Raw genomic sequence first — 17630 nt, 5'->3', positions numbered from 1 at the left:
TTTGAGAAGTGCTAGCAGCTCCTGTTTGGCCTGGAAAGGAGAAGATTTAGGGGAAACAAATCGATATCTTCATGTCTCTCAATATCACCATGGGAGGGAAGAGAAACTTACACGTCTGGGTGGGAGGGTTGCAGGGATACTGATTCACACTGACTATGAGAAAGGCATCTCTAATGACTACAGCTGTCTCCACGTGGCGCAAGTGGCTTGGGGAGAGCTAAGCTCCCTGTCACTGGAGATGTTCAATAGAAGCCAATGACCCCTCTCCCAAGACAGGGATGGATGCCGATGTCAAAGGGGGCCTAATGCCAGCTTTTGAGACCCCAGGCTCTATGTGGGGCTCCAGCATGCCGATGTCATGAATCCAAAGTCTACACAGGGGATGGCCATGTGAGTGAAACATATGAGGGAAATGATTGCATGTAAAAGAGGAGCTCTGGGCAAAACCCAAATTCTATGTATGTGGAAAGCATTTTGGCCCAGATAACAAACACCCTGACACTGGACACAATTATCTTGTGTGGTCCTTCCACATCATTGCCATAAGTGGAGCCCCCATCTCTGCTCTTCCTTGCACTGGTAGCCTGTCGTGTACCTGTGTTAGGTATATATCTCAGGGCCCTCCGTCCAGCCAGGTGACCCACTGTATGGGGCAGTGTGATTTCAAGGGCCTCCCCATCTGTCCTGATCCACACACGTTAACCACCCTTCCCCTGCCAAGTTTGCTGACTTCCCAGAGGGTGGATACCTTCTGATGGAAACCTTTTGACCAATGTTCAATATCACTAGGGATGTTCAAATCAAAACCATAATGAGGTGTCACCTCATACCCATTAGGATGGCTATTATACAAATTAAAAAAAAAAAAAGAAAACAGGTGTTGGTGAGGATGTGGAGAAAGTGGAACCTTTATGCATTACTGGTGGGAATGTAAAATAGTGCAGCTGCTGTGAAAAATGGGATGGCAGGTCCTCAAAAAGTTAAACAGAATTACCATGTAATCTGAAAATTCCATTCCTAGGTATATATACAAAAGAACTGAAAGCCAGAGTTCAAAGAGATATTTGCATACCCACATTCATAGCAGCATTATTCACATTATCCACAAGGTGGAAGCAACTCAAATGTCAATCAACAAATGAACAGACAAACAAAGTGTGGTATATGCATGCAATTGAATATCATTCAGCCTTTAAAAGGAAGAAAATTCTGACACATGCTATGACATGGATTAACCTTGAGGACATTATGCTGAGTGCAGTGAGCCAGTCACAGAAGGATAAGTACTGTATGATCCCACTTTTATGAGGCACTGAGTAGCCAAACTCATAGACACAGAAAGTAGAATGCTGGTTGCCAGGAACTGAGGGCAGAGGGGGTGGGGAGTTGATATTTAATGGGTGCAGAGTTCCAGCTGGGGAAGGTCAAAAATGTCTAGAGTTGGATGGTGGTGAATGTACTTAATGTACACTTTAAATGGTTAAAATGGTAAATCTTATGGTGTGCAAATTTTGGCACAATTTAAAAAACAGAACAAATAAAGCCTTTTGACCAGCACAAACATCCCATTCACCCTGGGGCCCCAGCGCAGGGTTGGAGGTTAAAGAAAACGCTGCCCCTCGTGTGGCCAAGCACAGACTGATCTCTGCCTTCTCCTGGAGACAAAGGTGCAGGGTTCGGGATCATGGTGGGTGGGCCTGCTCAGATCCACACTCTCGTGATGGCAGAGCACCTACCCCTGACTCCACAGAGGAAGATGGAGGAAGAGAAAGCTCTAGGGTCCTGCCACCCACACCAGGTCCTCCTCTTCTTGGCTCCCATGCTCAGCAGCCTGTGCGCGTCCCCTGGTGGCCCAAGCCACAGTCCTGGCCGCTGTCCCCACTGCTCCCAATCTCTTGCCCCCAATTCAATCAGACCCCAAATCTGAAAATCCTACCTTCAGACATCTATCAATGATCAGGCGTCTGCACCGCACCACCCCTCAACCCCACTCAGAGCCCCCTCACTCCGCCCACTCCCAAGGTGACTCCCTTCCAAAACACCGCTCCCCTCAGGGTAGCCCAAGGCCCCACCTAACACCCCAGGGCTCCCTGCTCACCCCAGCAAAGAGTCAGGCTCCAGAGAAGGGCGTGCAAGGCAGCCACATGCTGGGGACCCCCATCCTCTCCGGCCTCATCTCCTGCCTGTTCCTACAGCTCCTTTGGATTCCCACCAACTCGAGCTTCTTTGAGTTGACCAAATAGGCCATTTCCAGCCCCTCCACATGCTCTTTGACTCCTCTACAAGAGACAGGGCCTGTGTCCTCTCACCCACCGGCTGTGCCCCGCAGAGTGGAGTCGGTGTGCAAGTCGAAGGTCAAGTCAGAAGGCGCCATGCCACTTCCATCGGTCCCCTGGAACGAGCGCCCTGTGAGTCCTCAGCTACCACAGGGCAGTCCACGTACCCTGGTTCACTCCGCTATGGAGAAGCCCACCCTGGCCCATGTGGAGATGGCCTGGAGAGGCCCTGAGACGATACAGAGAGAGAGGAAGAGATCCGCCCCCTCCTGTTCCAGCTCCAGCTTCTGGCTGCCCAAGCCAGAGCCACCTCCCAAGCCATTCCTAGATTCCTGATCCACAAAGCCGTGGCAGATAACAAAGTGATTGCTGTCATTTTAAGCCACTAAGTTTCAAACTTACCCAGCAACAGGTGACTGGAGCCCTCTCCTTCCCCCAGCCTTCCTACCCTCTCTATGCTCACCTTCTCCCTGGACCCTCTGGACCCTCTCCTCCCCACCAGCCTGCTCCTGCCCACTCCTACGTGCCTTAAGGTGCTCTACCTTAGACCCCATCTTCTCTAGAAGGACCCCCCCTGATGCCCTAACTCCTGACCGTGCACCTCACTTTCCAAGTCCACCAGCATGTTGTGTTTCTCCCATCCCAGCCCATGTTGTAATTGTCTGTTTAACTGTTTGTCTTCCTCGCCCCCTCAATGCTCACTTTTGGAGGGAGGGATCTTGCCTGTCCTCACTGCATCCCCAGCAGCTAATATGGTGCCAGGCCCAAGGTAGGCCATAGGTAAACATCACTGAATTCCATGGAATTCTTATTCTAAATTCTAAAAAGAATCTTTTGGGAGAAGAAATCAATGTCATTTTGACCTTATTTCCTCACTTTCCAAACTAGTTGTTAATACTAACTAGATGAGTTAAGCCAGCCCCACACCAGAGCAGGCACTCTGCTCCCCTGATCCTGTGAGATGTGCAGCTGCGGAGGCTGTAGCCCCACAAATGGGGTCTCAGGCACCCAAGGCCCAGGAACAGATGTTCCACGATGTAACCCATAAGTCAGCATTCACACTTAACTAATGTTCTTTGATGAGAAATTCCAGGCCTGCCAACAGAAGGAGGCCAAAAGGGTTACCCAGGACTCACAACAACATCCAAAACCCAAGTTAGAACCAAATTATTATTTGGTCTTGTGATGATAAAATGATGAGGACATTAGACAAGTTGTATTAAGTGAAAGTGGTGAGTGTACCTGAATTCTATTTACTGACACAGGGAGGACTCGGCATCAGACCACAGTCTTCTGAAGTATTTCATCATGTTTGACTGCCAAGTGGTAAGGCCAGGTTAGTACTGATGGGGTTTTAACGTTAAGTCACCTAAGAAAAATCAAGGGTGCTCTCCTTTAGGACAAGGAGGATAAATTAAGCCGGTTATCTCTCTTCTCATCTCCCCTCAAAGTGTCTACAGTTCCATAGATGGAGAAATAAATATTCTTACAAGAAAAAAAAAATGGCTCTAAAAGGTAAATAACATCACCACCTAAGGTGTCCACACATCCAGGTTTAACTCTCTAAGTAGGATTTGAATATTATCAAGCATGGAAGAGCTTTAGAAAATTCTAGAGGAGACACTGTTTGACATCTTCACATCTCAGTTAATTTCTCTATGAGTTTTTGAAACAAGGTGACTCTGAAGGTTGTTGGGAAGTCAAATCAGCCACTAAGATTTTCATGTTGCCAAAAGTTCCAACAGTTTCCTCTGAGTATGTTCTTGAGGCTTCAAAAACTTAAAACTAGTTGACCCCAGCTAAGCACATTTGTTAAAGGAACACTGACCATGTTATCTTTTCTGATAACATGTCCAGCCCCAGGGGAGACCTTTCCCTCTTATACTCTGCATGGCAAGCAGGAGAGGGGGCAGGGCAGAAGCCACCAGAAGCCAGGAGGGAGGAAGGAAGAAGCCATATGCTATCCCCTCCAAAAATGTCTACCACATACTTGAATCTAATCTGAATCCTCCAGGCTGTTGGCAGAAGATGCTAAGAGAAAGGGTTTTTCTGAGTAAATCTGAGCTCATGTTGATGGCCCTGGTCTAAAATAACTCTCAGTGCAACTCCCTTCTCTCTGCTGCTTGAGCAGGGACTCCAGCAAACCAGAAGAGATGTGTCCTTCCAAGGACATTGGAAACATTGGATGTGTCCCTCCAAGGACATTGGAAAACACTGTATTCTCTTAGTACAAAAGAAGTTTTCAGAAGTTGATCATAATTGCAAAAATTAAGGTAAAACAAAATAAATTATAAATCGGTAGAGTAATTGGAATATAAAATATGGACTATTCCTACAATTGAATATCATATGGCAAGAAGCATGAATAAACTTTACGCATAGAAACACAGATGACTCTTACTGGCTAAATGTTCACAGGACCAAAATCAAGTCATAGAAGAATAAAAATAATTTTTTTAGAAAATAGTAACTAATATCAATCAAATTAGAACAAGGAATAAATAGAGACATTTCATTATGATGAAGGAGCCAATTAATCAAGAAGACATAACGATCCTAAATGTGTATGTATCTAATAACAGAGCTTGAGAGTACAGGGAGCAAATTAAAGTCACAATGAAATGGATAATGGGTAGCATTACCTACCCAACAGATTGGCAAAATTATAAATTCTGACAATCCCAAGTGTTAACAAGGATACAGAGCAATGGAAATTCTCATTCACTACTTGTGAGAATATAACTTGGTACAAACACCGTATTAGTTATCTATTATTGTGTAAGCAAATACCACAAAACTTAATAGCTTTAAAAAAAAAACTTAATGGCTTAACAAAACAAACCTTTATTTGCTCATGATATCGTGGGTCAGGACTGTGGGAATGGCTTAATGTCCCTCATGAGATCGAGTCAAGATGTCATGTGGGGCTGTATTTATCTGGTCTTCCTCAGTCAAGGGATCTGAGAGAAGGTAGAGGCCACCTGCTTCCACCCCCTCCCCAGGAAAGGGAGCCCTAAAGACCTGCCACCTAGGCATGCCAGAGGAGTAAACCACCACCTGTCCCCAACCCCACAGAGGCACCTCACAGGCACTGCTGAGAAGAGGCCCTCACCCGTCCGGAGCTAAGGCCCAGGCCCTGAATCAGGCTGCCTGGATTCACATGCCCACTGGTCCACTTGTAACTGAACAAGTGGGCTCGTGGCCCGCTGTACAACAGAAAGACCAAACACTGAGGCAACAGTCTTTTGCAGAGAGAAGAGGCTTTATTGCAGGGAGTCCAAGCAAGGAGACAGGAGGTGAAGCTCAGATCTGTGTCTCCGATCAGCTTTTTGAGTGGGGTACATATTGAGGAAGTAGGGAATAGGAGGGTGTCCGAGCTAAGAAATGCTTGGTGGAGGGGTAAAGGGAAGTTTCAAGAGTCCTCTGCGCAGGCGTGACTGTCCTTCCCGTCTCTTCAAGGGCCGCATGTGCACATTCGGGAGGTTCTGTGTGTTACATGCCATGGATTTGTGGCCTGTGACGTCCACTGATGGGCTGTCTAGTCCCTCAGTGCTTCTGCGCGGCGGGCTGGAGGAAAGTCGTTAGCAAGCTGCTTCCTCATCTGGGGCTTCTTAGGTATACTGCAAAACAAGCTTTAGAGATCACGGGTGATCATCTCTCATTTTTATTTTGTGGCCATGGGGGTGCCGTTTCACATTTAGTGATTGAGCAGACCACTCTGAGCTTCAGTATCTTCATCTGTAAAATGGACATCATTCTAATCCCAGCCTCCTATGATGGTAATGAAGATTAGGTGCTTTAGTATGCAGAAAGCACTTAGCCCACTGCCCAGCACCCACTCCGTGCTCATCAGCCTGGTTCCCTCGACCACAGTCCCTCAGTGTTTGGCAGAGGTCTGGGGGTGGTCTCGCTACAGACTCAGAGAGCTTGGCAACAGACAGCTCGAGGCTGGCTGAGAGGTCCTGCTCACCGCACCCACAGCTCCCATTCCTGAGCGCTGAGGCTGTCACTGCTGGCGGGCTTCCTCTCCCCAAGCGGGCCTGAAAAAGCTGCGAGAGGAAACCCTCCAGGAATGCCGGGCCTCGCGGCCGCTGGGGGACAACCCCTGATTCTGCTGCAGCTGCAGTTCAGGCCCAAGTTTAATAAAGGGTAATTCCTAGACTGAGGCACTGAAGGGGAATTGGATTTGGTTGACAAAGCGAATGCAGCTTCATTGGAAAAAGTTTGCTCCCTCTCTCCTTGTGCCAAGTCCAAGACCAGAATCCTAGAAACAAGCCTGGCAGGGGTGGCCTTGCTCCTGAGGCAGGACCGGAGATGCTGCCCAACTGGTGGCCCGGCCAGAGAGCCCTGCTTCAGGGACAGTGTCCAGGGCTGGAGCATGGGTTGTGGGGCGAACCTCCCCACTCTCTCTGTGGGAAGTGTTCACTGACGGATGGAGGCTGATGCTCTGCCCAGGCTCCCGGAACAGGCCGTGGACTTTGAGGCACCTGGTGTGAGAAAAGCTGAGGACCAGAGGGATTCAGGCTCCTACCCAGCCCCCTCTCCCATCCACGAGGGCTCCCAGCCCTCACTGTCACTCTCTGGCTTTGTCTCCAGTTACTCCTACATCCTACCTGGCACACTGGCCTCCTGCTGTTCCTCTGATGCTGCGACCTCAGGGCATTTGCACTGGCTGCACTGGCTGTTTCTTTTGCTGAGAATGTTCTTCACCAGACATCCACTTGGCTCCTTCATTCCCCTTCTTCAAGGCTTCTCTCCTATTGCAACTTCTGGACCAATCCTACTCTGATTACCCCACTTAATGCTGAAATGTGCCTACCTCCCGCCCCATGCCAGCCCCCTCCTCTATTCTTCTTTGTTACCTTTTCCACAGTTTTGTCACCTGCTAACACGCCGTGTAATTTAGGATTAAATCATGTCTAATATTTATTGTCTCTTTCCCGTATGATAATATAAGCCACAGGGCAGGGATCTCTGTCTACTTTAATCTCTGCTGTATTCAAAGCACCTAGAACATAATAGGTGCTCAGTGAATATGTGTTGAAAAGCGAAGGAAGGAAGGAAGGGAGGGAAGAAAGAAGGAAGGAAGGAAGGGAAGGAGGGAGGGAGGGAGAGAGGGAGGGTAGAAAGTCATGGATGCTTGGATCCCTGGCCTGGCCCCATAGACCCAGTTAGGATGACTGGAGAGGAGAGGAGAGAGCTGCCAGAGCCTGTCCCAAGCCTTCACACCAGGAGGGACAGGGCTGAGGGAAATGAGAAGGCTCCCAAATGCACACAGGAAGTAACAGACAGGAGTGTGGCTTAGCATCAGGAGGTAGACCTCCAACCACAAAGCAAGGTCCTAGGCCCCTTGCAACCCAAGAAGAGACCAGGGCAGCTTCACAGGCCAGCAGGACCTGCAGCCAGCCAGGCCTGGGCAAGGTGGGAAGGTCACGGTCAGAGCCAGGTGGAAAAAGGAAGGCTAGGACTTCTGTGGGGGAACTGTCAGAAGGACAGAGGAATAAGAGCTTCTCGTCACTGCTCCTGCCCATGGACCGGCCAGAGAGGAGGTTCAGTACCCTCTGTAGGGCCCCAGGATGAAGCTGTGTGCCTGCTGGCACCCAGCCCCCGGCCGGCTGGTGGAGGCCACGCAGTCAGGCCACGCAGTCATTCGGAACTCCCGTGGTGAGAACAGGTCTTCCTAAGCCAAGGGGTTTGCCTGACGTCAATCATGGGGAAAGAAGCAGGTCCTTCCGGCCCCAGCCCCTGTCCCAGGGCAACCGCATGAAAAATCCAGAGCCAGAGCCACCAGCCAAGCTGTCCTCAACTTCCTGACCCACTGAACCCATGAGATGTAATACAGCATCAGGGTCTTAAGCCACTAATTTTAAGGTAATTTGTCACTCAGCAAGAGATCACCAAAACAATGGAACCTTCCAGCTGGTCTCCTCTGTGCTCCATTGTGCTAGAGAGAACAGAGGAAGATGGGAGTATCTCTGCTTGGGTTAAAGGAGGAGCATCCCTCAGGCCCAGAGTGGAGGAAGCAGCTGGTCAAGCAGCAAGGGAAACCTCGCGGGTGCCAAGATCTGGCCAGCCAGCCCTCCTTATTTCGAAGGGCTGGGCTCACTTTTTAGAAGCCTGGTGAGCCCCTTTCAGGTACGCTATTATTATCTCCATTGTGCTGAAGAAAAACCCAAGGCCAAACAGCTCAGGGCACATACGGAGTGGAGCTGGGATCCAAACCCCAGGGCTGTGCACCTGCGAAGCCCACTACAAAGGGCTGCTTCGCCAACGCCTTGGGTCCTCAAGGGAGAGCCCAACCACGCTGTCCAGCTTGCACGGGTGTGGGAGGGGTGGGGAGGGGTCCTGAAAGGGTCACTTGAAACCAGCTCGGAAGCCAACCTGGAGCACCCTTGCCTGGCTCCTCAGCTCCCCTCACAAGCAGACGTAATTCCATCCATCCACAGAAACGAGCTCCTCCCCACACACCCCTCGCTGCCAACCTGCCTCACCCCTGCAGCTCCCCACACACCTTCATAAGAACAGGAGGGGCTCAACTGATGGCCCGTTTAGCTCTCAGCAGTCAGACAGGGAACAGGTACCTCTGGAAGGATACGCTGCGCCTAGGTGAGTTACACTGGGGGTGAGAGCCCCACAACTTGGGCCCTAGCCTTGGGTTCTGTAGGCTTTAGGCAATGCCCAGAGGCAGAGCTGTCATTAAGGGACACTGCAACAGAAGGTCAGGTTCACTCAAAGTTAGAAAGCTCCATTCCTGGGACCCAGGTTGGGCGGGCAGCAATTGTGGGTCAGGCAACGAGGAACGTTAGAGTGCGGGGGCTGCATCAGTGAACGACCCTCAGCCCCAGGTCTGCTATAGCACCTCTCCCCAGCTTCAGAAGTCTCCTAAGAATGTGGGGTTAGGAGATGGTGCTGGGGGAAGGGCAGAGAGGGATGCTCAGAGGGTGGCAGGATTCTAAGTTTCCCTAAGTGGGGGTAGGGAGAGAATAAAGCAGGAAGAGTTCACACACTCACTTCCCTGGGCCCTCTGGATGACGATGAGGCAGAGCTGAGTCTGCGGGGGTGTCTGAGGCCCAGCCTGGAGGGGAGGCAGCCCAAGGCGGTAGGGGCACCAGGGGACCTGGGCTGCTGGGTGAGGGGAGACAAGCAGGGGATAGGCTCCTGCACACACCAACTCCCTCATTGCAAGTTCATCCCACCAGTAAACGAGAGGAATCTTCCCCATAAAGAGTGACTCCAACTGATGCCATTACTAATCACTGGCCATAAAGCTACTACATAAAGAAGAGAGACAGAATGATAAATCTACAGGAGGGCTGCCCGACAGAACAATTAGACTTGGGAGACAAACATTCGTTCACAGACATCACCACCAGGCATGTATTATTAATAAAATAGACACTGAGCTCAGTAGATAATGAAAGGAAAGGGGACCCCGGCCTCCCCCACCCCAATAAAGTCTCCCGCCATCCCTCAACCTTGGCATTGAGCTCTAACTGATATCCGCTCCCTGAGACTGGTGAGGCTGTCACATGATGCAGGGGAAGTCATGCTCTCTGTTTCTCCCACTCCTGGGGACAGGTACAACTCACTCAATTCCTACTGTCAACTTATACCTGGGTCCAGCTCCTCCATTCCATGTTTTATTGTCTCCCCTCCTATTATTATATAATAAATTTTCCCCAAATTTATCAGCTTAAAACAACTAGCTGTTTCACTCTGGATAAGTCACTTAAACCCTCTGAGCCTCACTTTTTTCAGATGGAAAGTGAGAAAAACAATAGTAAATTTATGTGAGCATCAGAAATAATATGTGAGCAACTTCCCTGGTGGCGCAGTGGTTAAGAATCCACCTGCCACCAGGGAAGTGGTTAAGAATGCAGGGGACACGGGTTTGAGCCCTGGTCCGGGAAGATCCCACATGCCTCAGAGCAACTAAGCCCATGTGCCACAACTACTGAGCCTGCGCTCTAGGGCCCGTGAGCCACAACTACTGAAGCCCACGTGCCTAGAGCCCGTGCTCCGCAGCAAGAGAAGCCACCGCAATGAGAAGCCTGCGCACCGCAAGGAAGAGTAGTCCCCGCTCACCACAACTAGAGAAAGCCTGCACACAGCAATGAAGACCCAACGCAGCCAAAAATAAAATAAATAAATTTATAAAAAAAGAAAAAAAGAAATAATATGTGAGAAGCATCTTATAGAATGCCTGGCACATAGACGGTATCCATTAATGACCATTACTTTTACAGTAAAAGACAAAGTCAGCCCAACAGCCCTTGATATTCCGATACTGCCCTGCGTCACCTATGGGGTAGAGCTCACCCTGGCTCACAAGGGCCCTCCTGCCTGCCCTCAGCTTGTGTTCCCCACTCCTCTCCCTCCACTCCAGTCCTCCCCGGCTTTGCTCTTCTCACTTGGGACTACATTGACTCTTGCCATGAAGACATCAACTTTCCCACAGGCAGAATTTCTATCCATTATACTGCAGCCTCTAAATCAAATTTCTTGCGCCCAAGGTAAGACTTTGGAACATCAGCTGATGAATGGACATTTTAAGCTAAATAGTCAAGAATTTAGTATCCACATATTTATCCATACAGCAGTGTTTGTGTTATATGGACTATTGGTTTTTATTATCTTTTTTTAAAAAAAAAAAAGTGTAATGGAGGACGTCAGTCGCTAAGTGGAATTAAAGCAGAAAATGATCAAAATCATTAGGCACACTGCCACCACCAACACTCTGTTTTCACACTGATGTGCATTGGACCAGTCTGGGCGCTGGGTGTTCCTCTGTGTAAGGAATAAGCCAGTTGAAGCGCATTGGCCAGATGCTGGGAGAAAACATGGAGGGAAGCTTCTAGAGGCTAAGTGCACTGGTGGAGGAAATGCAGGCATGTGGATTGAGAATTAGCTTCAGAAGAACATTCCAGAAGCAGAACCACACACACTAATATGGAATGCTCCCCAAAATACGTATTTAAGAGAAAAAAGCAAAGGCCAAACAGTGTGTATGATATGCTACTATTTATATGACAAGAGTGATATGTACATATTAATATCTCTGGACAGATATGAAGAACCAAATATTAGAGGGCATCTCTACACAGAGAAACCAGAGGAGGGAAGGTTGGAAATGGGGAGAAGATATAATTTACCCCGTTTCTGGTTTCTTCTTACTGTGTGATTGTAGATTGTAATACAATGATCCAAATGCAGAGAAAATTCATGCATCCATATGTTATGCTTATACCTTGCCACAGATTTCTTGGCCAAGACAAACAGGCTGGCATTTCATCTCCTCTTGACAAGTTATTCCAAAAAGTGAATAAAACATCACCAAAGTCAACTTTACATTCTCCTACTCAGTCCTTTCCAGAACCCCCATCAGCAAGGCTTTTTCACATTAAAAGATGTTCAACAGACACATGAAAAGATATTCAACATCACTAATCATTAGGGAAATGTAAATCAAAACCGCAATGAGATACCACCTCACACCCATTAGGATGGCCACTATCAATTAAACAAAACAACAAATGCTGGTGAGGATGTGGAGAAATTGGAACCCCTGTGCATTGTTGGTGGGAATGTAATATGGTGTAGCCACTGTGGGAAATGATATGGTGGCTCTTCAAAAGGTTAACACTACCATATGATACAACAATCCACTTCTGTGTATGTATTCAAAAGAACTGAAAGCAGGGTCTCAAAGAGACATTTTCACACCCATGTTCATAGCAGCAATATTCACAATAACTAAAAAGTGGAAGCAACCCAAGTGACCATTGATGGATGAATGGATAAACGAGATGTGGTATGTGTATACATACAATGGAATAATATTCAGCCTTAAAAAGGAAAGAACTGACCTATAACGTGGATGAACTTTGAAGAAATTATGCTAAGTAAAATAAGCCAGTTACAAAAGGATAACTACTGCATGATTCCACTTATATGAGATACTTAGAGTAGTCAAACTCATAGAAACAGAAAGTAGAATGGTGGTTGCCAGGGGCTGGGTGGAGAGAGAAATGCGGGGTTGATGAATGGGTAGAGTCTCAGTCGTGCAAAATGAAAAACTTCTGCAGACTGTTTGCACAGTATATGTTAAGAATACGTGAATATACTTAACACTACTGAACTGTACACTTAAAATGGTTAAGATGATAAATTTTATGTTGTGTGTACTTAACCACAATAAAAAATAAAAATAAATTTCCTCTGGCTCATAAATGTCAATGTACTGATAGTTATCTGACAGAGCCCCTTAGAAGTTATGTTGTATATAGTTAATGTTTACTCTCTGTAGTTAATGTTTTAAATCATGATGACTAGCACATCATGTTGAACACTTGATGTTTAAAAAGCATGGAGTCACTCTATGATCCCAGGTATATAACATCCTTGAAACGATGGCAAACAGACCAGTGGTTGCCAGGCTTAGGGTTGGGGGAGAGTCTCTTAGAGGTGATGGTGAATTCTGTATCCTGATTGTGGGAGATGGTTACACGAAAACATACATGTGATAAAATGTCTCTATCCTCCTACATAAAAAAATCAACACATGTAAAAACTGGTAAAACCCAAATCAGGTCTGTAGTTTAGTTAATGGTATTGTCCCAATGTCAATTTCCTGGTTTTGATCATGGTACTAGGGTTATGTCAACATTATCTTTGGAGGAAAAGGTGACAGCGACAAGGAAACTTTGTACTATTTTTGCAACTTGCATGTGAGTCTAAAAGTATTCCAAAATAAAAAGACTTTTTAAAAAATATGTATCCAATATTTGGAGAACCGGTGATATTCTGTAGCTCTCCAGAGACAGAACCCACTTTATAAGGTGTAAGTTGCAGCTGGACCTCTGTACACAGGACTTTCATGCCTTCCCACAAGACTCAGGTGAAAACAAGGCCTATCTGCACTGCACGCTGCGTGCACCGTTTCACCGCACTCTTGGGTCCCCTCCACCTACAGGGGCTTCTCCCTCGGCCCATAGGGTTGTTCCTCCCTCTTTGTCATCATCATCACCTGGGAGAGCTCACGGCCCTCCTGGGCAGCAGTCACCCCCATGTGCCGGGCACAGTGCCCCCACAGCTAAGCCTCACTGCCTCCATTGTACAGATGTGGACACTGAGGCTTGGAGACAGCAGGGGACTTGCCTAGGTCCCACTGACAGCGGGTGGTACAGGGTCCTGGATTCAAGGCCAGATCTGGTGACACCCCCAGCTGGCCTCCTGTGCCCCCTTACTGGCTACCTCAGCTGCCACCTGCAGACTGGCCTCTGGCAGCAGGTGCGAGGCAAGCCAATGGGGACAGGGTGCTAATTCAAGGTTGCAGGCAGAGCAGCTGTTCTTTGAGTCCCGGTGGCCTGGGGCCACGCTGCTCTTATGTTCCCGGGTAGATAAAGTGCTCTACTTAGGAGAAGCTCTCTCCCGGCTGCAGGGCCATTAGCTCGCAGACTCCTGGAAAAACCATTTGGCCAGTGCTGACAGATGTGGCCATTACACAATCACTTAGCCCCTCTCTCTGCCCCATCCAGACCTTTGGAGGGGGAGGGGCCTCAAGGCGTGCAAAGCCCTGGGGAGGGTCCACACAATTCACTTCCTGGCCACCCGCCTCCTTTCTGCCCTTAGGCTGCATTTCGCCTGGTCCACGTTGCTGCAGCAGGAAGCGGCTTCAGACAGCGTGGTTGCAGCGTGCTGCCAATGACCTTGTCATCCTGAGAGTTGTTCACAAACTGCCTTCACATGCATCATCTCCCTTGATCCTCGCAAGAACCCTATGAAGTCAAAATCAGGATAATTACTTCCACTGTACAGTTAAGAAATGAGGCACAGCAAGGTTAAACAGCTTGCCCAAGGTCACCCAGCCAATAGAAGGGGTTGACCTCAGGCCTCTGATTCCCAGGACTGTGGTGTTTCGCCCACCCCATGCTGCCATCACCCTGTTGGGATGTTACCTTGTGTTGGGAACTCAAACAGCCTCAAAGCAGGGTCTCCAGTGCCAGGGGTAAGGTAAGGGCTGCTCCTGTCTGCCAAGTAGAGGCATCAGGCGCCAGAGTCTGCAGCCTTGCCCCCTAGCAGCAACTTCCCATTGGCAGAGCCTGGGCAGCCCTTGACCTGGAGGCCCCAGCTTGGGTCATTTCATCCTACACCTCCCATGCTCTCTGGACCCTTTACTCAAACTGGATGAGTGCCTCTACCACCCGTGTGCCCCAGGCAGGGCTTCACAGCCATTCCCCAGCTGGCAAACCTCCTCTCCCCACCAGCAGCACAGGCATCTCAGCATAGAGGTTGCTGGGACATCTGGGGCACCCAACTGATCCAGGCCAGGGGTCCACAGCCGGAGCCCCAGCACTGTCTGACGATGCGCCCGGGTCCCCGGCCCTGCATCGCAGCCAGGATGCATCCAGCAGAGTCGGGGAACCAGGGGCTGGTGGGAGGGGGCAGTGCCCACGTCCTAAGGAAGACCACTGAAGCGCAATGGCCCATCTCCTGCACAGAGCCAGGCTCAGAAAACAAGCAGCTTTGCACAGCAGCGGCAGTCCTCCCAGCTCAGAAGCCAGAGAGCAGCAGGCAGACAGCAGCAGCAAGGGAAGGCTCAACCCTAAAGCCCAGCCTCCAGTGACCTGTCCGAGAAAGCACAAAGAACACCCAAGATGTTCCTAGGGTACCCAGATGATGTTGTTCTCCACTGAGATACCCCGCTTTGCCTCAAAGTGACTCAGAGAAAGGTGACTTAAAAGTACATATACAGGGGCTTCCCTGGTGGCGCAGTGGTTGAGAATCTGCCTGCCAATGCAGGGGACACGGGTTCGAGCCCTGGTCTGGGAAGATCCCACATGCCGCGGAGTGACTAGGCCCGTGAGCCCCAATTGCTGAGCCTGCGCGTCTGGAGCCTGTGCTCCGCAACAAGAGAGGCCGCGATAGTGAGAGGCCCGCGCACCGCGATGAAGAGTGGCCCCCACTTGCCGCAACCATAGAAAGCCCTCGCACAGAAACGAAGACCCAACACAGCCATAAATAAATAAATAAATAAAATTTTAAAAAAACAAAAAAAGTACACATACAGGTAGGGGGCAGCCCTTTTCTCTAGAATGTCCTTCCTGGTGGATTAGGGGATAGATCTTGGTTTATCCAAACTGATCACCCTGCCTCCTGCCGCGGTACTGAGGGAGCATATGGGCCTGGCTTGGCCAGGAGAACAGCTCATGCTGGGGGAAAGGATGCTGCTCTCCACACAAAGATGGCAGACCCCTGGAGCCTAACTCCCCAGCACTTAGCTCACTACCCACGTCGGACAGCAGTTGGTGGTGCTGGGGCCCTGGGGGTCCAAATTCTGAATCGAGCCTTATTGTCACTGGGAGGGGGTTCTAGACAAGGACAGGCACCGAGGATGGCTCAAGGGGATCCCTGGGGTGTTGCACAGCCCCAGGATCCATGAGTTTCTTGGGTGCAGAGCCTAGGCACACCCCCATGATTTATGTTTGTACACAAGCTCACTGCCAAGGTGTTTAGCCAAGTCCTGGAGAGAAAACACCAAATGTTGGATTCACTGAAGCCTGGCTGTGTCCAAGAGTGGAGCCCAGAAATGGAGCTATCATTTTTTTTTTTTTAATGAATATTATAAGTCCCTTATAGCCCTTGTCTCTAAAGAAAATAAATATCCTCCTTGGGTTTGATGTGCCTAAACGGGTTGGTTTTTTCACATCTGTGCCCTGCTCTGCCTCTGGTGTGCTCTCCCAGAAGTGGGCATACTTCCAGTGTCCGCCCAGATGGCATGCCCCAGGGCAGGACTGGGGCCGCCACAATTGGCCACAGCTGATAGGACCAGAGGTGGACAGCCAGGCCAAGCTGGGCCAAGCAGATCCACTCTCCCAGGTGTCTGGCAGGGGTTCCAAAACTACAGGGAACCTCTGCCTGGTGGAGAACCTGAGTGAGGCGCTCTGTGAGGGATACAGCAGGCTGCAGGGAGGAAAACAGAACACATAACCAGAGAGGAGCAGAAAGGAGGGACGGCCCCACAGCCCCTGGCCCTTAGTGCCTGTCCTACTAGAGACCCAGGACCAGAGTCCCTGCCATCCTGAGCTCCATGGTGTATCTCCTTTCCTTCTCTCAAAGTCATTTTTTTGACTTAAACTGACTCCGGCGGTTCCCATTACTGGCCACTAAAAGAGTCTTAAGTAAGACATTCTCTTTGCCTCTCACCCGACATCCCACACACACGCCTCCCAGCACTGCAGGTTCCCATTCAAGCTCTCGGGTCCCAAGACCCAGCTGGCAAGATGCCAGGCTCTCAGCCATGGATGAGCCTGCAGAGGATTTGGGGGTTGCCACACCCACTTCCTAAGCAAATTATGTGGGCTGTGGAAGGGGGCATGACTTCCAGGAGAAGGCACGTCCTCAGGCTCTGAGAGCCAAACCACCCTGTTTCCTTCTTGAGAATATGAAGTTTTTACCCGAAAAAGGTCTTCAAGCCCTTGATATGTGTGAGGCTTGGTGGAAGAAGAACTAGCATTTATACTGCATTTCCTCTGTGCCAGGCAGCACTTAGGGATCGATTCATGTAACCTTCAAAGAACCCTACGAGGCTGGTACCATTATTGTACCCTACCGTACGAGGCTGGTACCACTTTACAGGAGAGAACCAAAGCACAGAGAGGTTAAGTGACTTGCCCAGAGTCACACAGCCAGTAAGAGCTGGGATTTTGAACAGGTAGAATGAGCTTTTGACCACTTTAGTCAGGTTCCGAATTCATCAAAGTTCTACTTTTCCCAGTGAAGCCAGAAAATTAAGAAGAGAGAGTGAGGGTCCATGATGTGGAGTGGTTGGCCCCTTCTTGGTGCTCCTCTTGCTGGAAAAGCCATTGGAGGGGCCCCGTAGCTCTTGGCACCATCAACACTGGCAATCCCTGCTGGATGGGTGGGCCCTTGGACAGGTAGGCACAATGCAAAGGCCGGGTGTGCTAGCCCAGGGGCGGATAAAATGGGTTCAGGCTGACCTCTGTCCTTGCCAGGCTGGACCCAGGAGAGGGAGATGCTGGGATGGCATGTCCTCCCCTTCACAGGCCAGCCCAGCCCCAGACAGAGCCCACAGACAGTGAGCAAAGGCAAAGCAGAGTTACCCCAACTCTCCACCTGTCAAACCTGCCAGGACAAACTGGCCCTAGCTATGCCTCCATTGCCCTCTTGGGGCCTAAAGACTGAGCCTAGTTACTCTCATGAATTCATGTATTCAGCACTCTCTGTGTGACAGGTAATGAGGCCCAGCTCTCCCTCTTCCCATTGGAGGCTACCATCCATGTAACTTTGGAGAAGTTACTGTGCCTCAGTTTCCTTATCTGTGAAATGGGGTAG

The sequence above is a fragment of the Eubalaena glacialis genome, chromosome 1 (genome assembly GCF_028564815.1).
Source record: "Eubalaena glacialis isolate mEubGla1 chromosome 1, mEubGla1.1.hap2.+ XY, whole genome shotgun sequence".
NCBI lineage: Eukaryota > Metazoa > Chordata > Mammalia > Artiodactyla > Balaenidae > Eubalaena > Eubalaena glacialis.
Note: the sequence above shows the minus strand (reverse complement) of the source record.